The sequence below is a fragment of the Piliocolobus tephrosceles genome, chromosome 15 (genome assembly GCF_002776525.5).
Source record: "Piliocolobus tephrosceles isolate RC106 chromosome 15, ASM277652v3, whole genome shotgun sequence".
Classification (NCBI taxonomy): Eukaryota; Metazoa; Chordata; class Mammalia; order Primates; family Cercopithecidae; genus Piliocolobus; species Piliocolobus tephrosceles.
The window spans coordinates 71,725,495-71,749,314 of NC_045448.1; the positions used below are offsets into that span (position 1 = coordinate 71,725,495).

Consider the following 23,820-nt stretch of genomic DNA (forward strand, 5'->3'; position numbering starts at 1 on the left):
CCGGTCTTCTGTGTCGCTCGCGCTGGGAGATGGAGACTGAAGCTGTTCCTATTCGGCCATCTTGCTCCGCCCCCGACAATTTGTTTTTTAAATGCATAATTATATCAAAGAAATGCCACTATAAAAGCCTGAATACAATCTCCGAGCCTAAGGTCTTCCCCATCTTCACCTCCCTCTCACATTTGATTATATGTATATTTGAGAGAGTATCACTCATTATTTGTTTTGGGACTAGTCTATAATCTTGGAAGTTTCTTGAGGGCAAGAATCAAGTCCTTTATAGCTTCTAGCATGCCTCTGTGCACCCACCAGGTCCTTAATAAATGATCTGTTGATTAACTGTCATTTTTAGAATGCTATATTCTAAATCTCATTTCCTAGGCAGGAAGCCCATGCGCTTAGGGGTTAGGATCTGTGAGTGAGCACTCTTTGTTGAGTATGAACAGTTATTCCCCACAGTCAGTGACAGCACTACTCTGGAATGTTTTTGACAAATCAAGTTACTCAAGAGGGATTAAAAAACACTTATTTATATATATTTTTAGTAGAGATGGCATCTATGTTGCCCAGGCTGGTCTTGAACTCCTGGACTCAAGTGATCCTCCTGCCTCAGCCTCCCAAAGTGCTGGGATAACAGGCATGAACCACTATGCCCAGACTATTTTTTGATTTTTATAGAGACAGAGTCTCACTCTGTAGACCAGGCTGGAGTGCAGTGGTGCAATAATGGCTCACTGCAGCACTGAACTCCCAGTCTCAGGCAATCCTCCCGCCTCAGCCTCCCAACTAGCTAAGACTACAGGTGTGCACCACCAGGCATGGCTAATTTTTTTTTAAGAGAAGGGGTCTTGCTATGTTGCCCAGGCTAGTCTCAAACTCCTGGCTTCAAGCAATCCTCCTGCTTCAGCCTCCCAAAGCGCCAGATTACAGATGTGAGCCACTGTGCCTGGCCGAGGGGGGAGTGGGGGAACACTTCTAATGTAGAAAATTTTGTGTTCTTGTTTACTATTTTAGCATTAATAACACCAAGTGACTATAACATTTTCCTCATCTGCTGTATGCTAAGAATAAAAGCTTGCCACAGTGTAATTATCTAAACTAGAAGAAATCCATACAGTGAATCCCAACAAAAATCACAAAAAGGGATCACATGTTCATTTTATTTGACATATTTCTGGAAATAAAGGTTTGCCACAGCTAAGTGGGGAGAGGGGAGCCAAGCAGCATAACACATCTGTAATGAGGTAGCGAAAACAGTATCCACCGGAAATCTTTTCAGAAAGGGTGTCATTTTGGGTTGGAAAAGCTCTTTGAAAGTTAATCTGGGGGAGAAAGAGGGTCCTTGAGGAACCAGAGTAAGGTCAGAACATTTCCTGGGAGAAAGGGGAACATTTATCTGGCTAATGAGGGCACAGTGCTGGACAGAGTGAAGAAGAAAAGTCAAGAGTCGTACATCTCAGAGTATGAAAGGCCTCACACTGTGTAAAATGGACTATACCTTAAGACTTCCAATTTTTAGTAAGACTATTAGGCCCATATAAAAGTCAGGAGTCTGTGGATTTTCCGGTGTGGAAACCACTCAAGAGGCAGATTTTATGTCTAAATTGCAACAGCAAGACTTAGTATGAACTGGGAACTTGTCCCGATTTATGAATTGGGAAAGCATTTAAGACAAGTTTCTCCAGGCCTCAAAGGGAATGAGAACCCCACTGGACAATCAAGTTACACAGAAAAAACAAGTATGGTAATCTATCCAAATACAAGGTGGAAAGAATGGCAATAAAATAATAGCTTTTCTAAGTACTTCAGTAACAGTCTCTCTTTTAATCTTCGTAACAATCCCACGAGGCAGGGACTATTAGTCTCCCAATTTTTTTCATATAAATACTCTGCCTTTCATTTATTTATTTAAAAAAATTTTTAGAGACAGGGGTCTCACTGTGATGTCCAGACTGGACTTGAACTTCTAGACTCAAGTGATCCTCCTGCCTCATCCTCTCAAGTAGCTAGGATTACAGGCATGAGCCACCAGAGATTCATTAAACACCTTGCCTAAAGTATAACCTAGTAGTACTAGAATTGGTGCTTAAGCTTAGGTCTTTCTGGTCCCAAAGCCCATGTTCTTAACCACTCCCATGTAGTGACTACCCCATACTCTCACACTTCCCACTTTAGGTCCAGAAAGGCTATAATAGAAAACTCTGATTTGATCTCAAATATTACAAATGGGGTTCGGGGAACCATGCTGAAGAAAAATGCTATTCAACAAAAGTACTGAGGTCTTTGGAAGGAAAACACAAACCAATCACAGCATATGGTAGCTTATTTAAATCAAAATAAATTACATTCCCTACCATGAACATATGAAGCTCCATTTAATTTGAAGCTTGCTAATACTTTTAGGACGAGAAAGCAATCCTCCAAATAGGTCTACAATCCATTATGCACAATTCCAATATCCAAACGGCTCTAAAAACCATGAATTTTTCATATGTTTTATGTCAAAACTTACAAGACAGTAAAATTTGGCCTGAACTGATATGAAGCTATATATAGCCTTTATCTACCCACTTAGTGTGAATACTCCAGTTTTGCTTAGAAATATTAATGTATGTGACTAAGGATGTTGCACCAGACACACTGAGGCATTTGTAACACAGAGAAAGCATCTTCCTAAACCTGAAAAATTCTGAATTCTGAGAGTTGTCTAGTTCCAAGGGCTTTGGACCTTCTATGGACCTGTATTCCAAAGAATTTAAAAAACAATTTCCAAGGATGATTAGATCAGAGGCACTCAGTGTTTAGGATTTCATAAACCAGGAGATTTTAAAAAATATTGAGGACAATATAGGATTCCAATTAAAAACCATACAAAGATGGTAAAAACATCCTCATCAACATCATTCTATAAAAGGATATTTTAGCACCAAAAAAACCCAAGAAGGCCTTAATTCAATGCAAAGGACAATTCTTTAAACTGAATAAATTTGATGTTACGAAAAATAGTATGTGGTCCTTATATTTCTTATTTCACAATAAGCTGGTGAAAATTCACCTGGGTCTAGCACTGATCTGATCTGAGGCATATAGTCCAGGAGCCTACATAAAATTACCTGGGAAAGTTATTAAAAAATGCAGACCCAACCAAGATCGTGCCACCATACTCCAGCCTGGGTGACAGAGCAAGACTGCGTCTCAAAAAAAAAAAAAAAAAAATGCAGACCCCCCTCCTGCTCACCTCCCAAACAGGTTCCATCCTAGGAGATCACAATTCAGATGGTCTGAAGGTGGGGCGCAAAATCTGTATGGTTTTCTAGAAAACAGTCTGGGTTGTTTTTGATGTGCAGCCAAGCTTCAGAGCCACCGGTTTAATCTGTGGGTTCTAGTTCTACCCTTCTTCACTCAAATTCTTCTCTGAGGGGTAAGGGGAGAAAAACAGGAATGTTTCCAAGTAAGGAATCTTCCTAACCCACTGTTTGTAATACTAGTTATTCCTTCAAACAGTCTAGGCTGAACCAGCTGGTCAACTGAGGCTATTAGCCGTGGAACGATAGAAATTAGTGTTGACAATCGAGAAAAACTTGTTAAAGCAAAACTCCTCTATGAAAAGGTGTGGCTTCCAGAGTTTCTTTTCTCTTCAACCCAAAGATTCTACAGATTCTACATATGATGCCTAAGTTCAGCGCAGCTATCTCTGTGCTGACAATAATAACAATAAATAAAACTTTAAAAAATATATGCGTGTGTACTTTATATATATGTATATCTATGTGTGTGTGTATCTATGTGTTCCTTCGAAGCTGTCTTCATTATCCAGCTTCTATGCCAGGTCTTTGATTTTGGCCTTGATTTTTCATCTTCAAATGGAGTACAAGAATTACCAGTATTACCTCAGTTGAGGTAAAAATCCTATAAAAATGGAAAACCCATAGCATGCTTGATGATTAATGAAGCAGACTATATTATCTAACAAGTCTTTTATCTTATCATTCCAATAAGATAAAATAATCACAATGATTTCTCTTTTTTGGAAAAAGTTTCTCTTATTCTCCTACATTACTGTTTAAACTAATCTTAAGAAACACGTCTAATATCTTTAAAAACACACAAAAGTTTCAATTTAATAAGTACTCAAAGCTCTTTATACCAGTTTTAAAAAATACAAGGCCCTTCTAAAGTAAGGCTAAATGCTAAGTGATGGGGGAGAGAAAAAGCACATAAATAACTCCTACTGTCTTGGGGTTAATCACTAAATCCTATTTGACTAGAATCTCCTGGCCTCTCTAAGCCTTGCAAATGAAACGGAGTTTCTCACTAGACACTTAAAAAACAATAATTGTGTCACTGTGTATTGCTTGTAACCTGAACTCCACACTAGGCTGGGATCAAGGGTTGAATCTGTCATGATTTGTTCCATAACCTGTGTGCTTCTCATCCCAGACCAAACAGCTTTCTTCTAGAGTTCTACAATTTTTAGTATATAAGAGTGGTTCTCAAAAATGTAGTCTCTGGACCAGCAGCATCAGAATCACCTGAGAACTTGTTATAAATGCGAATTCTCAGGCCCCACCCTAGACCTGATGAATCAGAAACTCTGGAATAGGGTCCAGCAATCTGTGTTGCAATAAGCCCTCTAGGTGTTCAAGAACCTCTGGCATATAGCACTTAGAAAAATGTGTTTCTTTCTGTAGGCCCAAAGCCAGGGATACTGTATACTCTATCTTGATATGAAATAATGACATCCAATTAAAAGACATATATCTCCTTTCTACTCTCACCCTCCATCCAACGTGTTTTATTTTTATTAGTTAAATAAGAACAAATGGCAATCAGAGACTTAGTCTAAAAAGTGTATTTACAGGTGTCAGTTCTCATCCGGCCTGATCTCATACAATACCATTTACATCCTCTTACATCTAAAGTTTTAGAAAAGGATCTTCACAATGTAAGTCTCAGGAACACTAGGAGTTCTATAATAAAACACCAAGTAGATCCGAATGTCCAAACTTACTAAGAGAAGAAAAGTGGAATTATTGGCTATATATATATATTTTAATTTTTTTTGAGACGGAGTCTCACTGTTGTCTAGGCTGGAGTGCAGTGGCATGATCTTGGCTCACTGAAACCTCTGCCTTCGCAGTTCAAGTGATTCTCCTGCCTCAGCCTCCTGAGTAGCTGGGATTACAGGAGTCCACCACCATGCCCAGCTAACTTTTCTATTTTTAGTAGAGACAGGGTTTCACCATTTCACCATGTTGGTCAGGCTGGTCTCAAACTCCTGACCTCAGGTGATCTGCCCACCTGGGCCTCCCAAAGTGCTGGGGTTACAGGTGTGAGCCACCACACCCAGTCTATACTTTTGAATTGCATTCTACAGGAAATTAAAGTTTTGAATTTTTTTTACCTTCATAACTTCCAAGTTAACAGAATTAAACCAGAATACTCCATTCTTTCAAAGCCTCTAGCCAGGCAAAGTTTTACTGTATTGCTTCTTGCTTTCAATGGATATGAAGCAGAGTCCTGGTAGGCACACTATGTTACTTGCAAAGACGCAGAACTAAACGGCTCCGTATTCAGTATTAAAAACAAAAGTCCTTAAACCTCAGATGGTAAGGGTAATACCTCGCACTAGCAACAAAGCCTCAAATATGAAGAGATACCAAGAACACCACTAGCAAACAAAAATAAGCTCTGGGCTGGGAGCAATAGCTCACGCCTACAATCCCAGCACTTTGGCAAGCCAAGGAGGGAGATTACTTGAAGTCAGGAATTCAGGACCAGCCTGGGCAGCATAGCAAATTCATATCTCTACAAAAAATTTTTCAAATCTGCTGGGCGTGGTGGCATATACCTGTAGTCCTAGCTATCTGGGAGGCTGAGGCAGGAAAATCACTTGAGCCCACGAGTTTGAGGCTGCAGGAGCTAAGATCATGCCACTGCACTCCAGCCTGGGTGACAGACTGAGACCTAGATAATTACATTCTGCTCTACTCCTGTCTACACTAAAATCACTAAGTTAAAATGCTTTCATTCAGCCCAATAAAAATAAAGTGAAATGTGACTTTGGAGCTTGGCTAGCAAAAAAAGAAAGAAAAAATAAAGCAAAAGGACAACTTAGTGGGAGACAGTTTTGGTAACTTCAATGACAGATAAAAGGTTTGTATCCTTAGCCTATAAAGAAATCTTTAAAATTACTCAGAAAAAGAAAAATGATAGAAGAGATAAAAATTTATAATTTTATAAAATTACTCAGAAAAAAACAAATACTTTCCAACAGAAAATAGGCAATGGAGAAATAGGCACTTCCTACAAGAATAAAAATGGCCAATAAGCATTTAAAAAAGACTCAAAAGCACTAGAAATTAAAGAAAATGTAATTAAAACAATGAGACTTTCTGCCTAAAGATGAGCAAAGATGACAAATGGAAGGGGGAAACTGGAACACCGTCACTGTTGGTGGGAGTATATACTGAACCCATTTTCCTATAGGATAATTTGAAAATTTCTATTAAAAACCCTAAAACTGTTTTTTGTTATTTTCCTCCAGAAATTCTACTTCTATGAATTCAGTCCAAAAATGCTTGCTCGAGTCCATTAAAATGTATATATAAGGAAATTCACCTCTGGAGTGGCAATGATTTTTAATAGCTGGCACTTAATATACAGCCAGCTATTAAAAATGATGATGCCAGGATATATTTACTGCCACAGAAACATGCCCAAAATATAGTAAGTGACAAAAGACTATATTTCATGATTCTACTTTTAAAAATGTTTATATGCATAAAAAAAGTATAAAAAGCAGCAAACCAGAATGTTTTGAGTGCCAGAATTAAAGGCTTTTCTTTTTTTTTTTTTTTTTTGAGATAGCGTCTTACTCTGTCGAGTGCAATGGCCCGATCTCAGCTCACTGCAAGCTGCGCCTCCCGGGTTCACACCATTCTCCTGCCTCCTGTAGCTGGGACTACAGGCGCTTGCCACCATGCCCAGCTACTTTTTTTTTTTTTTTTTTTTTTGTATTTTTAGTAGAGGCGGGGGTTTCACCATGTTAGCCAGGATGGTCTCGATCTCCTGACCTCTCAGCCTCCCAAAGTGCTGAAATTACAGGTGTGAGCCACCGCGCCCAGCCTAAAAGTTTTTCTTTACATTTTGTTAAATTATTGTAAAAAGAATGTGATTTCCTTTATAATCAGGGATAAGTGTTATTTTCCACATCCACTCTTTTTCTTATTTTTCTCATGTATGTATCACATGTAGGCTAGAGAGCTTGACTCCCTGCCTCTTGAGGTAAATCAGCCCATTCTTGGGATGTGCACTACACAAAGCTGTCCCATATTCCTTTTATTTTACAAGTTCTGGAAACATTTTTGTTTTAAATTGTTTTATTGTTCTCAGAGTATCTTTTAAAATATATGAAATTGAGGAAAAGACAAAGGAAAGGCTGACTCCCCACCTTCCTGGGGCAACTCTTCCAATTTTTGCTGCTATTGCTATGTATTTGCTGGGTACTAAAATGATGGGCAGCCCTGTAGAACCTTTTTCTTACCTCGTTCTCATAATCCCATTTCATTCCTTCATTCACTTATTTTTATAAGGGTAATGTGTACAAATACATAGTTCAAAAAAATTTAAAATATAACTATCTATAAATGTATGTGGCAAAATCCCATTCATAGTCCTATTCTCCCTCCATAGCCAAACACTTTTAATTGGTTTCTTATATATCATTTCAGAAGTTATCTCTGCAAACACACATGTATATTCTTATTCTACTCTTCTCTCTCAACACAAAAAGTAGCATATCATATGCACTATACCATACATATACCATTCCTTGTTCCTTTTTTAAAAACACACACAATATCTAGTTCTTCCACATGAGTACATAGGTCTTTCTCATTCTTCTTTACAACTACACAGTATTCCATCATTTGGATGTAGCATCGTTTACTTAACCAGTTCCCTGATGGCAGGCACTGAAGTCATCCCTATCATACTAGTACAAATAATAATGCCAAGCATAACCACCTACACATACCAAATTCATTTCTGAAGGTGCCTTTCATGAGGCCTCTGTTTAAATCACCACAAGCCCACATGGTCACTAGGCTGAAAAGTTAGCCCCTTTTTTAGTTTTCATTATGTACAGTAGCATGTAACAAAAGATTCCCTTGGACAAAGCAAATGAACTCTTTGGGGATTTATTTCATAAAAATAAATGGATAAACAGAACACCTAGGAGGAACTATTTCTATTTAACCATGCATATGTATGTATACAATACATGTATATGCACAAAAAGTATAAAATAAATCAATCAGGCCGGGCGCGGTGGCTCAAGCCTGTAATCCCAGCACTTTGGGAGGCCGAGATAGGCGGATCACGAGGTCAGGAGATGGAGACCATCCTGGCTAACACCGTGAAACCCCGTCTCTACTAAAAAGCACAAAAAACTAGCCGGGAGAGGTGGCAGGCACCTCTAGTCCCAGCTACTTGGGAGGCTGAGGCACGAGAATGGCGTAAACCCGGGAGGCGGAGCTTGCAGTGAGCTGAGATCCGGCCACTGCACTCCAGCCTGGGCGACAGAGCGAGACTCTGTCTCAAACAAAACAAAACAAAACAAAACAAAATAAATCTATCAAAGCACTAACCACTGTCTCAGTATGGTGGATCTGTGGAGTACTTTGTAGTACCCCGCTCCTAGACAATCAATTATTTCTAATTTCACAACAGTGAATATGTACTATTTCTGCAATATAAAATATTTTAAAATGTTAACTCAAATTAAGGTGGATACATTCCTTCAGTCTGTCCTATATTTGTATAGTGCTCCAGAGTGCTCAAATATCACTTCCTTTTAGAAAAATATTTGTTTATTCTTTCAAATATAGAGACAGGGTCTTGCTCTGTTGACCAGGCTGGTCTTGAACTCCTGGATTCTCCCACCTCTGCCTCCCAAAGTGCTGGTATTACAGGCGTGAGCCATCATCATGCCCAGCCAGCTTCATTTGAGAAATCTTTCCCCATCACTCCATATATTACTAATTATTCTTCTTGTTTAGATAGCATTTTTGTTATACCTCTATTACCTCACTTGTCACATGATAATCAGCTGCTCACCCATCTGTCTCCCTTGATTGCTCATGAGCTCCTTGAGAAGAAGTCTCATTTTCAGGACCCTGAACAGTGTGCAACACATACATGCTTCACAGGCAGAGAAGAAGTAAATTATTTCACTACAGTGTAATCATTCCCAGAATTCAATTACCTGTATTTCTAAATTGTTCTAGATACTTGGCCAACAACCTGAGAATGTTTTACTCTTTCCCTAAAACTTCCATCCATTACTGAGTGTCTATGGTCATAGCTAACTCAATTGTGACATGCCCTCTGGCCAAGCCCATTTATAGTTTTTCCTCTAAATGATTTTTAATTTTTGTTTTTATTTGCTCTTTGTATTAAAAATACAAAGGACACTTATTTCTAATACAAAGAGCCCAAAAGTAAACTTCATCATCTCTATCTCTGTGCCTTTGCACCTGCTAGACTCTGTTTGGAATGATGTCTCAAGGTTTTATTCACCTGGAAAGGATTCCTACTCACCCTTAAACAATCAGCTTAAATACTACCTTCTCTGGGAAGCCTTTCTATTCTCCCATTCTTTCAGTAAGAGTTCAGAATTCCCACAGTTGAAACTGTAGACCCTGCCCTCATGGAGCTCATGGTCTAGTATGAAAAACAGCCATATGAACAAATAACTACACTATAATACTAAATGTAACACCAAAAGGGAAATGTATTGACTATTTGACGTGTCAATTACCTTGTTAGATTCTTTATTAACAATTATCTATGATTATATTAGATAAGTGTTTGAATTGGACAAAAGGCCATGAAACTCTAGAACTTCTATACTCTCAATTGTCTTCTAAAGAAACTCTCCAAAGGGTTCTTTTAGAATATGCTACAGTCATACTGAGAGGTGAGGACAGTGGGACTTCCTGTGGGGAGTGGGGACTTGGGGAACTTTCCTGTCTTACAAGAGGATTGTAAAATGTACCAGTCAGCGTTCTGCAAAACACACCAATCAGCACTCTGTAAAACACACCAATCAGCACTCTGTAAAATGCATCAATCAGCGCTCTGTAAAATGCACCAATCAGCAGGATCCTAAAAGTAGCCAATTGCAGGGAGGATTGAAAAAAGGGCACTCTGGGATAGACCAGAAATGGAACAGGGGAGGGGACAAATAAGGGAATAAAAGCTGGCCAATGGAGCCAGCAGCTGCAAGCTGCTTGGGTCCCCTTCCACGCTATGGAAGCCATGTTCTTTCACACTTCACAATAAACCTTGCTACCGCTCACTCTTGGGGTCTGTGTCATCTTTAAGAGTTGTGACACTCACCGCGAAGGTCTGGGGCTCCATTCCTGAAGTCAGTGAGACCATGAACCCACAGGCAGGAACCAACTCTAGACACAATATAACTATTGTGTGACTGTGGCATACACAAAAAGCATATCTGTAGCATATCTGTGTGATTGATAATGCATACAACCAACCTTACTTCTTTGGCCACAAGTGACTGGACCAGGGCTCAGTGCTTCAGCTAAGGACAACATATAGGCTGAACTTTAGGGAGATCAATCATCAAGGACATGGCATAACTCAAAATTCTCCCTAATAGGGGTCTTCTGTTTTTAGAAGGTGACAGACTAATCCAATCAGATATTCTCTCTTGGAAAATACAAATGTTGAGTGAATGAAGGAAAAGAAGGCAGGTTTTCAGAGCTCAAATACTAAATACTGCTAAATTAATGTTCTATGAGGTTTTGAAAATACTAGGGCCAAGAGACAATATGGCTGCTTAGATGACTTCCCATCCAAGTTTATATTCAGCCCTCATCACCAAAGCTGATACATGTGTGCCTCTTCCTTGCAACCCACCAGGGACTAACATATCATATACCACTTCTGAAATTAGGAAACAGGCTCAGAAGTCCAAGAGCTTGACCAAAGGAACTCAGTTGGTAGGTAGCAGAACCATAATTCAAAGACTCAGGTCAGCATGATTTTTCTGTGATATCCTGCCACTTACATGGGCAAGTGGCCTCAAAATAAACAAAAGACAAGTAGAGGCTGACATGCAACAATGGAGAGAGGCTCAAAAGGAAAAGTTTTTACACAAAAATAGAAAAGAAATGTTCTGGAAATATGTCTGGGGATGTGAAGTAGGAGCAGGAACACCAGGTTTACTTTGGTCAAGTGAATCTATAATTCCAACCTGGGCCTCTCCCCAGAGCTCCTGACATAGCTATCTGTCTTTCTTATGCAAATATAAAATCCACAGGGCAGGACCTTAATCTCTAGCTTGTTCACCACAGATTAAAGCAGAGTTTGAGGCTGGATGCAGAGGCTCACGCCTGTAATCCCAGCACTCTGGGAGGCCAAGGTGGATGGATCCCCTGAGGTCAGGATATCCAGACCAGCCTGGCCAACATGGTGAAACCCTGTCTCCACTAAAATGCAAAAATTAGCTGGGCATGGTGGTGTGAGCCTGTAATCCCAGCTACTTGGTGTCTGAGGCAGGAGAATCACTTGAACCCAGGAGGCGGACATTGCAGTGAGCTGAGATCGTGCCATTGCACTCCAGCCTGGGCAACAAGAGCGAAACTCCATCTCAAAAAAAACAAAAACAAAAAAAAGTTGTGTTTTTTTTTTTTGAAGCGGAGTCTCACTCTTGCCCAGGCTGGAGTGCAGTGGCACGATCTTGGCTCACTGCAGCTTCCACCTCTTGGGTTCAAGCAAGTCTCTGCCTCAGCCTCCTGAATAGCTGGGACTACAAGCGCCTGCCACCACTCCTGGCTAATTTTTTTGTATTTTTAGTAGAGACAGGGTTCCACCATCCTGGCCAGGTTGGTATTGAACTCCTGACCTCGTGATCCACCTGCCTTGGCCTCGTAAAGTGCTGGGATTACAGGCGTGAGCCACCGCGCCCGGCCGAGTCTGACTTATAGTAAGTGCTTAATATATAACAAATGAACAAACTGAACAAATGAATATATGATAAATGAATAAATACATGAATAAATGTACAAACTATCAAATAAGCTAAAGAATTACTCCACATTGTTGGGGAAAAGGGTTAACATGAAACAGACCCTAGCAGTCACTTACAAATACAGTTCATCCTCATTGTTTGTGGATCCCATATTTGCAAATTTGCTTGCTTGCTAAAATGTCTTTGTAATCCCCAAATTAATACTTGTGGAGCTTTCAAGGTGACTCATGGATATACACATAGTAGTGAAAAATATGTCACTCCTTGCCCACATCCCAAGCTAAGATCAAATAAGGTGACCCTCAGCCTCGTCTCAGCTCTCATACAAGACTGACCAGAGGACAGAGACAGCAGAGGGCAGTGCAGCGTAGTGCAAGAAGCTCTGGCTCTGGGGCCATCTGGACGAGTCTGAATCTTAACTCTGGCACCTGTTAGTGGAGCGGCCTCAGGCAAATTGCTTAACACTTCTGTACTTCCTTTATTCTTTTGTAAATAAAGAAAATTCAATCTACCAGGATGAGTTGTTTTTAGGAATTAAGATAGTAATCTATGTGAGATATCTATATACGTATATATTTTCCCTGGGAACAAGGGTTGAATATTTGATAATCCAGTGTTCTTGGCAACTTTACGGAATATAACTACTGCAAATAATGAGAATCGACTATAATTATTTATAAAGAAATAACAGAAAAGTAGGCAAAAACAATTATTTGGATGAGGCAGAGGCAGGCTTCAAGATTTTGAAGAAACAGAATTTCACCAGGCACATGAGGTGTGGAAAAGGCATGTAAGGAATTGTGCCTACAGAGAGAGGTGCAGATGGTGGAAAAAAACAGGTAGGTTCAGGAAATGGCACTTCAGAAAGTCTAGATCAGTAGAAGATGAGGTCGGAACACGGTGCCATCGTGCTTCTCTGAACCCTGTATATTCCTTGTACTGCAGAACCTCACTCTTTGCATTTAATTATTGGTTTCTAGTTCTCTCTTCCATTAAACTGTGAGGTCAAGGTCTCTAAGGTCCTCAAGGTCAAGGTCTCCAAGAAGAAATCATAGCTAGAGTCCTCTAAATTTGCAAACAAGTTATTATTAAACACAAATACTCCCAAAAAAAGACTGTACAAAAATAACTGGTTTTCAGCTGCAGTCATAGCAATTCACAACTGGTACAGATTTGCAATTTGTCCAGGATTTTTCTCTGATGACTGCTGTAACTCTCATAAACTCTTTTCATTGTTTTAGACACCCAGTCATTTGTTGGAACAGTTTTAAGATCTTGCTCTTTTTAGTGTAACTGATTAATTGGTTGATTGACTGAGATGGGGTCTCACTATGTTGCCCAGGCTGGTCTTAAACTCCTAGGTTCAAGCAATCCTCCTGCCTCAGCCTCCTAAGTGGCTGGGATTACAAGCACACACCACTGTGCTAGGCTGTAGTGTGATTTATTAACAAGGTTTAAACATATGGTCCATTAGACAAGGCTGCCACCTCAGAGTAAAGACTTCTTTTAATTCACTATAATAGACTTTTTTCTTTATATGCAAGATACACTTTTATCACAGTAAAATACAAGGAAGCATATTGATATATACATTACAAACAGGGTAAGGAAAGCAATATACTTTTTTTCACAAAAGCTTGCAAAATTCTGGCCAAAACACAGTTAACACGATGTTAAACTCACAGCTTACATTTCTCCACTGAAAGCTAGGAAAAACAATTCCAATTTTTCTAAAGTCAGGAAACTAAGCACTGTGAGAATTTACAAGATTTTGTAAACTTGTATATTCTCCCCACCCCGATATACAAGTAGCCAAAGGAGCCTATCAGTCTTACCCCAACACTTCAATCTCCTCCAACCTCCAAAATAAAACCCTCACCGTCCAATATCTGAATTTATATTTTCAAACATCTAAAATCTTAATCAAAACTAAGAGCAGTGCATTAGCTTTTCCCCATAAAATTATTGGTAAAATTTTACTCAGGCACAACATAGTTCGTGCTGTTACTTAGAAACATATGGCTAGAACCGACATTACTAGAAACCAAACGAATATACTATGAAGGTGAAAAGGGAATAGGGAACGTTGTTTTTAAACAGATTCAATGCTGTTATTATCCATTCATAGGTTGGGTGTGATCAAATCACACTGTGCTGTACAACTAAGTATGCTCTATATTTTATGACAAAATAGGGTAGCCAGGTCCTTACACTGCAAACTCCCAGAAACCCCAGTTAAGCTGTTTAAAGAATAATCCAGTTCAATTTACTTAAAATAATACTAACAAAATTTAAATCCCTTGCTTCTAGTTAGCCCTTTTCAACTGCATTTTCAGCAATTACCACCAAAAGAACTGCATTAGGACAAAGATTCTAGAGCGGGTGTAATGATCAAATGCCATCTTAAGGAAGGCAAAAAACAGTTCACCATGAACAAAACCGATTAAAGTTCCCAACCTTGCCAAACTCCCTGTTCAACGTATTCTGCCTCTCTCGGTTCACCTTCCAGCTGCCTGGAAGAGGCAAGTGGAAAATGTTAGTTTTCTGGAGAGATGAGAATGGAATTTAGAGGTTGGTCGGGGGTGATGGACTCACTCACGGACTGCAAGGCACAAGAGAAGTGGCGAACGTCTCCCAGGCAAATGAGGCATGAAGAATGAGGGCTGGAGTCAAGGGGGAGATGGAGCAAGTATAAAACCACAGAGGACGCTCAGGGGCCCGCGAATGGGGGAGGGGCACGACGCGCAATCCCTCCCCTCCAGCCCCGGGAGAGGGGCGGGGGATGCCGCGCGGGTCAATTTGCCTAGCATTGTTGCACCTGGGTAGCAATGGGACTCAGGCCAAGAATCCGGTTCGAGTGTTAGGAGGACGCTGAGGGGAGTCAGGAACATGGGTGGGGGTAGGGGTGAGGGGGAAACAGAGCACCTGTGCTGGGGGAAAGGGACGAAAACCCCCTATCGCCCCGGAGGGGCAGGGGCTGACCCCAGCGGACGCCCCTTTTCGCCGACGGCCGCGACGTGGGATCCCGTGAGCTTTCCCTCCCCACAGGAGCTCGGGCAGGCGCATGCCGCCCCTCACAGCCCCGACGGTGGCAGAAAGGGAGGCGCAGGGCGCCCCCAGAGCCAGGAGAACAGCGCTTCCCTCGAGTCCTTTCCCCAGCAGCCCGGGCACCCGAGCCCACCTGGGCTGACCAGAAGCCCCTCCTTCAGATCGTACTCTGCCACTCCTCCGAGAGCTTAAGCCGTTGCCGTAGAGGTCGCCGTCGCCAGAACAGTCTCGGCCTTTAGTACCAAAGCGTGAAACACAGCACCCGAGAAGCGCCACTACCACTTGCCAGGTTACCTCTTACTGCACACTGCCTCCTCGCCCCGCCCCCGAACCCAAGCCATTGGTTGCCGGGCACCGCCCCATTCGTCTATTGGATCGAAGAGGATGCCGTTCGGTCACCTAGAATGGCATATGTGGTTTTTATTGGTCTAAATGTGAAGCAGTGCCCGCCCACTCTCTCAGAAGTTTCAGCTTCTGATTGGTTTTAATGTCTGTCTTTTCTCTTCCTTCATTTTTTTTTTTTTTCCTGTGGTGGAACACCTCCTTGCGGGAGACGCCGGCTCTGATTGGCTGAAAGGACGCTACAGCCTGGGATAGGCATTGGGCCAAGGATGCGCCCGGCCCATTCGTTGGGGAGGAGACCAAGGCACCGCACTCTGGGTTTGTTTACACAGGCTCTTGCTCCAGCTTCCTCTATTGGCTGAGCTGGAAGCCAGTGCCACCGAGTTTTGCCTGTCAGCCTGCAAGGAGGACGGTAGGGGTGGGCCTCGGTAGGATTTCCCCCAGCTGTCAGTTACCAAAGGAAGAGCTTTGATGCAAGCTGCTTCGGACCTGGTGCTATTCTCTGTAGGGAAAATTAAGGAGTTGGGCTCCTTGGGATGCTGGAAGGAAGCAAAGCGACGCTGGAAGGAAGCCGACAGATGCTTCCACGTTTCTAGAAACAAACCTAACTTCTTGAGTGCTTTAAAAAAATAAAACTTGGCCGAGCGCGGTGACTCACGCCTGTAATCCCAGCACTTTGGGAGGCCGAGGCGGGCGGATCACAAGATCAGGAGTTCGAGACCAGCCTCGCCAGTATGTTGAAACCCCGTCTCTACTAAAAATGCAAAAATTAGCTGGTGGGCGTGGTGGCGGGCGCCTGTAGTCCCAGCTACTCTGGAGGCTGAGGCAGGAGAATCACTTGAACCCAGGAGGCAGAGGTTGCAGTGAGTCAAGATCACACCACTGCTCTCCAGTCCGGGCAACAGAGTGAGATTCCGTCTCAAAAATAAATAAATAAATAAATAAAATAAAAACTAAAATAAAACTTTATTTCCCCTCTTGGATTTATGATGCCCAATCTGCCTGCAAAGGACTTCGAATTGTATTCCACAGGAAGTGGGGATTTCTTTGTGGAGCTCTTACTTTATACATTTTTCTCTCCACCTCCCCCCGCTACCTCTCACGCTGACTGTATACATGACACAAAGTTAATAAGAGATTGCAGAATGAATGGAAAAATATAAAAATGAAGAAGACAAACTCAAATAACAATTATAGATATTAGCTATATACTTTGATATGGTTTGGCTCTGTGTCCCCACCCAAATCTCATGTTGAATTATAATTCCCAATGTTGGAGGAGGGACCTGGTGGGAGGTGATTGGATCATGGGGGCAGATATCCCCCTTGCTGTTCTCATGATAGTGAGTTCTCACAAGATCTGATGGTAAAAAAAGTGTTTGTCACTTCCTCCTTAGCTCTGTCTCCCTCTTGCCAACATGTGAAGACGTGCTTGCTTCCCCTTTGCCCTGATTGTAAGTTTCCTGAGGCCTCCGCAGCCATGCCTCCTGTACAGCCTGTGGAACTGTGAGTCAATTAAACCTCTTTTCTTTTTAAATTACTCAGTCTCAGGTAGTTCTTTATAGCAGTGTGAGAATGGACTAATACATACTTCATATTAATAATATAATAAGTAAATACATAAATAAATACATTTATTCAACAAATATTATTTAGTGTCTACTATGAATGTTCTAGGCTCTGATCAAGGAATTGGGTATATGATACGAATAAGACAATGAAGATGCACCCATGGTGTTTATACTGTAGTGAAGGAGACTGACAACAGAAAAGTAACCAATAAATAATAAAATAGTATGTTATGAGTAAATGCTACAAAGGAAAATAAAGCAGAGTTATGGGATGGTTGGGGAAATGGCTATTTTAAGTAGGATGGTTAGTTTAAGAACTGTTTGAGGAAACAGCACTGAACAGAGATGTGAATAATGTGAAGAAGTGAAGAGTGGGAAGGGGCTAATAAGCAGGGCCACTATAGTGCACAACTCCAGGATCACTGGTCACATTGCTGCATGTATTTTGAAGTTGTATATTAGGTGCACATCCATTTAGGGCTGCCTACTCTGGTTTAAAGCTTTATTTGGTTACATAATTTAAATGAATACTGGAAGAAACATGTGTCTTTTAGATAAAAAAATCTATCTCTAAGATAGCATCCCCATACCCTCCACTGCTTCTTTCCCTGAATTGGCCTTCAGGTGTACGATGAGAGAAAGTTTACACAATCTCATAGCTTTGAAAAACAGGCTCTTCAGGTCCACATGGTCTCCTTGTACATTCAGAAATACTCTTTGAGGATGAACCTTTATTGCCAGGATAGCAATGGGATGTAAGGAAGGGTTGATGAAATTCTCTTGTCTCACTTCCTACCACTGGTGCCATCTATTATAAATTCATGGCTGGGTATTACCAGTGATAAAGAGAAAAGTCTTAAAAGCAGGCAGAAAAAAAAATGGCCATTTTAAGAAGAATGGTTAGTTTAAGAGCTGTTTGTGGAAAGACCATTGAACAGAGATGTGAAGAAGTGAAGAGCAGGAAGGGGCTGGGAAACATACAGAGGGGAAAAATAGATAAGAATTACAGCAAATTTCTTATCAGAAACTATGGAGGCCAAAAGACAATGAAGGAATGACGTAGTAATGTGGGTATCTGGTGGTGGTGTGCAGGGACAGATAGGAGACAAAAACCAATCATAAAGTTGTAGGAGATGATGTCAATGAGAGGGAGGGAGGCAAGAGAAGACCATCACCCTTCCCCACATCCTATTGCTATTAAGGCAATAGATCTTCAACCTTGAAGATTACATCATTTTGTTTTTTAAAATTTAATTGTAAAAAATATATAAAATTTACCATCTTAACTATTTTAAGTGTACAATTCAGTTACAGTAAGTGCGTTCACATTGTTGTGCAATCATCACTACAATCCACTTGCAGAACGTTTTCATCATTCCTAACAAAAATTCTGTACCCATTAAACACTAACTCCCCATTCTCCCTTTCCCCCAGCCCCTGGAAATCACCATTCTGTTTTTCGTATCTATGAATTTGACTGCTCCAGGTATCACATGTAAGTGAAATTATGTAATATTTGTCCTTCTGTGTTTGGCTTTATGTCTCCCACGTTTAAGTATCAGAATTTCTTTTCTTTTTAAGGCTGAGTAGTATCATTTAGTATCATTATAGGTATATGTCCTATTTTGTTTATCAATTCATCCATTGATGGACATTTGGGTTGTTTCTATCTTTTGCCTATTGTGAATAATGTTGCTATGCAAATATCTGTTCAAGGGCCTGCTTTCATTGCTTTCTGGTATATATCCAGAAGTGGAATTGCTAGGCCATATAGTAATTCTATGTTTAATTTTTTGAGGAACCACCATACTGTTTTCCACAGTGGCTGCACCATCTTGCATTCCCACCAACAGTGTACAGAGGTTCCAATTTCTACACATCCTTTCCAACAGTAGTTTGTTTTCTGTTTTTTTTTTTTTTTTTTTTTTAAAGTAATAGCCATCCCAATGAGCGTGAAATGGTATGTTATTAAGGTTTTGGTTTGCATTTTATTTTATTTTTCCTATAACTCAGAATGCAATTTTATTTCATTTATTTTTCAAGACAGGGTCTTGTTCTTTCACCCAAGCTGGAGTGCAGTGGCGTGATCACGGCTCACTACAGCCTCAACCTTGGGCTCAAGCAATGCTTCCACCTTGGCCTGGCAAGTAGCTGGGACTACAGGCACGTGCCGCCATGCCCAGCTAATTTTTAAATTTTTTGTTGATATGGGATCTCACTATGTTGCCTAGGGTGGTCTTATGCCTGGACTCAAATGATCCTCCCAACTCAGCCTCCCAAACTGCTGGGATTACAGGCATGAGGTACCACTCCCAGCTTGGTTTGCATTTACCTAATGATTAGTTATGTTGAGCATTTTTTTTTTTTTTTTTTTTTTGCCTATTGGCAACTTGAACATCTGTTTTGGAGAAATGTCTATTCAAGTCCTTTGCCCATTTTTTGAATCAGATTGTTTTCTTTTTAAGTTGTAGGGGTTTAAAGAAACATATTCTAGACATTAACCCCTTATCAGATATATGATTTGCAAATATCCTGTGAGTTGCCATTTCTCTATATTGATAGTGTCCTTTAATACTTGGGGACTGTATTTCTGATTGTACAAGTATACCATTTGGCCCTAGAGAGCTTACTTTTCAAAGCTATAAGATCTCATAAGCCCTCTCTTACCATACTCCTGAAGGCCACCTTAGGGAAAGAAGCACTGCTGGGTATGGAGAGATTATGACAGAGACAGATCATTTTTTTCCCAAAAGAGCTAAGCATTTCTTATAAGGTTCATTTTATTTAACCAGACAAAGCTTTAAAGTGGAGTGGATATCTATTTGGTTTTTGATCTCCCCTCACAACCTAGAGAGGTTCCTGGAAGAAAACGAGATAAGCTGGGAGATAAAGAAATTAGTGGATACATCAACAGCCAACCAAAAGATTCTTCTAGACATCTTCAGGTACCCCAAGAAGAATGTAAAAAAGAGAAGAGTCTTTGACTCCTCTCTCAAGAGAGTTGTATTATCCATTCATGGTAGAATCAGGAGGACTTCTGCAACCGAGGATCACTAACCCCGGGCATTTTCCACTTGAACATTTCAACACTTCTTTCTGGGCACCATCCTCCACTCATCTATGACTTAATCAATCCAAGCACCCAGGCTTATACTACTAGGCAAATAATCTTTCTACGGGGACATTGACTAACCCACAATAAAATACCTAGAGATACTGGCATTTGGAAGTACCCAAGAAATTTCTAGATCCCACCTTATTCCCTGTGGAGAGACCAACTACTCAACAAGCCCCATTACACACTGTTATCTCTATAGTACCTCATTCTTTTTTTCTTTCTTTTTTGAGACAGGGTCTCACTCTATTGCCTAGGTGGAAGTAGAGTGGCACCATCATAGCTCACTGCAGTCTCAAACTCCTGGGCTCAAGTGATCCTCCCTCCACAGTCTCCCAAATAATGGGGATTATAGGTATACACCACCATGTCCTGATCATTTATTTATTTATTTTTTGTAGAGATAGGGTCTTGTTATATTGCCCAGGCTGGTCCTAAACTCCTGGCCTCAAGCAATCTTGCCACCTTGGCCTTCCAAAGCCCTGGGATTACAGGTGTAAGCCACTGTGCCTGGCCTAGTGCCTCATTCTTTAATATAAACAGACAGTTAATGATTACCAGAAAATTGAGGAAAGCTCTAACATAAATGACAAAGATCAAAATAAATATACAGAAAAAATTAACTCAGTGGTAACAGAAATAATGCAAGAAGCAAAGGAAAATGGAAAAAAACCCTTAATATTCTTTAAAAATAAGATACCGTATCACCAAATAAGAATAAAATGCTGCTTTTAAAAAAGAAACATTCAGAGAACAAAAAAGCATTCTTGGAAATTAAAAATAAGAACTCTTCAAAATTTAGAGCTTTATTTTGCTCTCACATATCAGCAGCCTGGAAGTAAGAAACTCCAGGGCTTCCACATTTCATACAGCAGGCAAGAGCAAGTAAAGAAGGATACGTCTCTGCCCTCAAGAGACTTTGCGGAAGTCTTTCACTCACCATTTCCATCCAGCTGAATAGAACATAGTCATCTGGATAAACAGCTTGCAGGAGAGACTGGGAAATGAGTTATATGACCAAGTGACTAGTTAAACACGAGTTTTACTATTAAGTAAAAAGAGGAGAATGGATCTAAAGATCACAGAAAAACTCGAAGATAAAGACATGAAATTTTATAATGTCTCATGAAGCAAAATAAAAAAGAAAGTTAGATGGAGAATAGGAGAGAAAGTATGATAAATGTTCTAGAAGGAGAGAGTAGTCCCCAGGAGAGGAGGAAATAAATTAAATATCAAAAACATGCCTCATAACCAAAATAACCTGAGTCCCTTAATTGAAGGAATTCATCAAGTGCCCAACACTTTGAATATAAAGGGCCCACACCAGTAATAAGTAACACTTGTTAAATTTTAACTGTGTGCCAGGTATCAATTTAAGCACTTAACATGTATTAACCCCATTTAATTTTCAAAACAACAGTGTGAGTACTGCTACTATTCCCATTTTGCAAATGGATAAACTGAGGCAGATCATTCAGCTAGTAAGTGGTGGTGTTCTGTGTTCCTGCAGAGGAGGAATGCATTCAGATGTCTAACCTGATAACACTACACAAGTACCCAAGAAGGCACGAAGAGTTGTATTGTGCATATTATGAGGTTTTCCATGCTTCAGGCTTACAAGCAGGTCAGCGAATGAGAGAGGCAGGAGGAGTGACTGGTTTTGGGTTTAATTGTGGCTAGCGGGTAGGGCTGGGGTAAGGGTTTTCATTAACAGGTTAGGGCTTGCAAGCTTTGAACTTCCCAAAGGAGGGTGCACTTTTTTTTACTGACTTGCCTACATGTAGGGCAAGATGGTAAGAGGGAGGATGGGGATTAAAAGCTGTCAGCTGGCCAGGCTTGGTGGCTCAAACCTGTAATCCCAACACTTTGGGAGGCTGAGGTGTGCGAATCACATGAGGTCAGGAGTTTGAGATCAGCCTGGCCAACATGGTGAAACCCCATCTCTACTAAAAATACAAAAATTAGCTGGGTGTGGTGGTGCAAGCCTGTAATCCCAGTTCACTCTGGAGGCTGACGCAGGAGAATTGTTTGAACTCTGGAGGTGGAGGTTGCAGTGAGCCAAGATCGCGCCACTGCACTCCAGCCTGGGCGACTGAGCAAAACTCTGTCTCAAATACATAAAAAATAAGTAAATAAGTAAAAGCTGTCAGCAGTCAAATATTAAAAATGGAGTCTGACTCTTTATCAAAAGCTACGATTCAAGTCAAAGCACTTGCAAAGCTGTAGGGATAAGGACAAGATTCTAAAAGTTTCCAGAAAGAAATAGGTCACACACAAACAAGTCAGGAATCAGAAGAAAATCAAACTTTCCACAACTAACACAGGAAGATAGAAACCAGTGGTGTGATACCTTCAAAATTCAGAAGGATAATGATTTCTAAGCTAGAAATCTATACCCAGCCATACTATCAATTCAGTGTGAGGGTGGAATAAAGATATTTTCAGAAAAGCAAAGTTCAAGAAATCTAATTATCAGGTACCCTTTATCAGGGACTACTGGAGGATATGCACTACTGTATGGTATATTTTCAATTTTCTGTATATAATGATGTTTGACATCTTTAAAAATCTGGCTGGGGGTTGGGCTCCATAGCTCATGCCTGTTACCCTAGCACTTTGGGAGGCTGAGGCAAATGGATCACTCGAGCCCAGGAGACTGAGACTAGCAACATAGCAAAACCTCATCTCTACGAAAAATACAAAACTTGGCTGGTGTGGTGGGCAAGGCTGTAGTCTTGGCTACTGGGGATGGGGTGGTGCTGAGGTTGGAGGATCTCCTGAGCCTGGGGAGGTGGAGGCTGCAGTGAGCTGTGATGGCGCCACTGCACTCTAGCCTGGAGGACAGAGTGAGGCCCTGTCTCAAAAAAGAAAAAAAGAAAAAAAAATCTGGAGAGAAACTACCCCTCCTGGGGCCGGTCAATTCTTAGAGATGGCAAAGGGCTCAGCGGGAGCTGTACTTTGTCTGGCCCACAGACCCCAAGAAGCAATATTCATCTGCTTTAATCATGCCAGAGCCAAGTACCAGGCAACTAGAGATCATCCCTATAGCTTAGAGCCTACCCAAATCATTCAAATTTGTCATTCCTAAACCCAGCCCTGCCTTTCCCAAGGAAATCTCAATTAAGGTTCTAGCTTACGTTTTTCACTTGTTCCTATCTTGGACCACTAAGCCAAAACCTGGTGCCTTCCCCTGCGACCCTGTGTGGCATGCAGTGATCCCCTCTCTAAGACTTGTAAGTATAATAAGCTTTGTTTTCATGAGCCTCTCCTGTGCCTCCCCTCGTGGCTGCACCTGACTGACCATGTCACAAGAACGCAAAACCATCATCAAAATTAGAAAGCAAGAAAGAGGAAGACACATAACTAAGGAAAGCAGGAGAGCTAAGAAAAGAGAAGAATGGTGGCAGGGGGGAGAGAGGATTTGTCAGCATGACAGTGAATGGGGCAAGACCTGTCCTGCAGGCATAGAGTGGCTGCAATGAGATGAGTGCTCCAGCAGTGATGTCTTCTAGAAAAACAGGAACTGATATGTCACCATTTAAAAAAAAATTCATGGCCATACTGACAGGTGATTTCATAGCTGGAAATGAGTTAATGATAAATACACAGATGACTAAGATGGAATTGTCAGTTCAGGAAAAGACAAAAGAAAAGGCATATGATCATACTACTACTCTTTGTGGCTT

At 40.9% G+C, this 23,820-nt stretch overlaps 1 protein-coding gene across 1 annotated transcript in view; it reads right to left on the minus strand.

Annotated features, from left to right (window-relative positions):
• The window catches only part of PAIP2B (poly(A) binding protein interacting protein 2B), a 44,011-nt gene extending 28,598 nt beyond the window's left edge, over nucleotides 1-15,413 (minus strand). Inside the window, exon 1 of the mRNA XM_023224129.1 lies at nucleotides 15,240-15,413. The gene's annotated coding sequence lies outside the window, so the exon portion shown is untranslated. The remainder of the gene's footprint in view (nucleotides 1-15,239) is intronic.
• Between the last annotated feature and the right edge of the window lie 8,407 nt (nucleotides 15,414-23,820).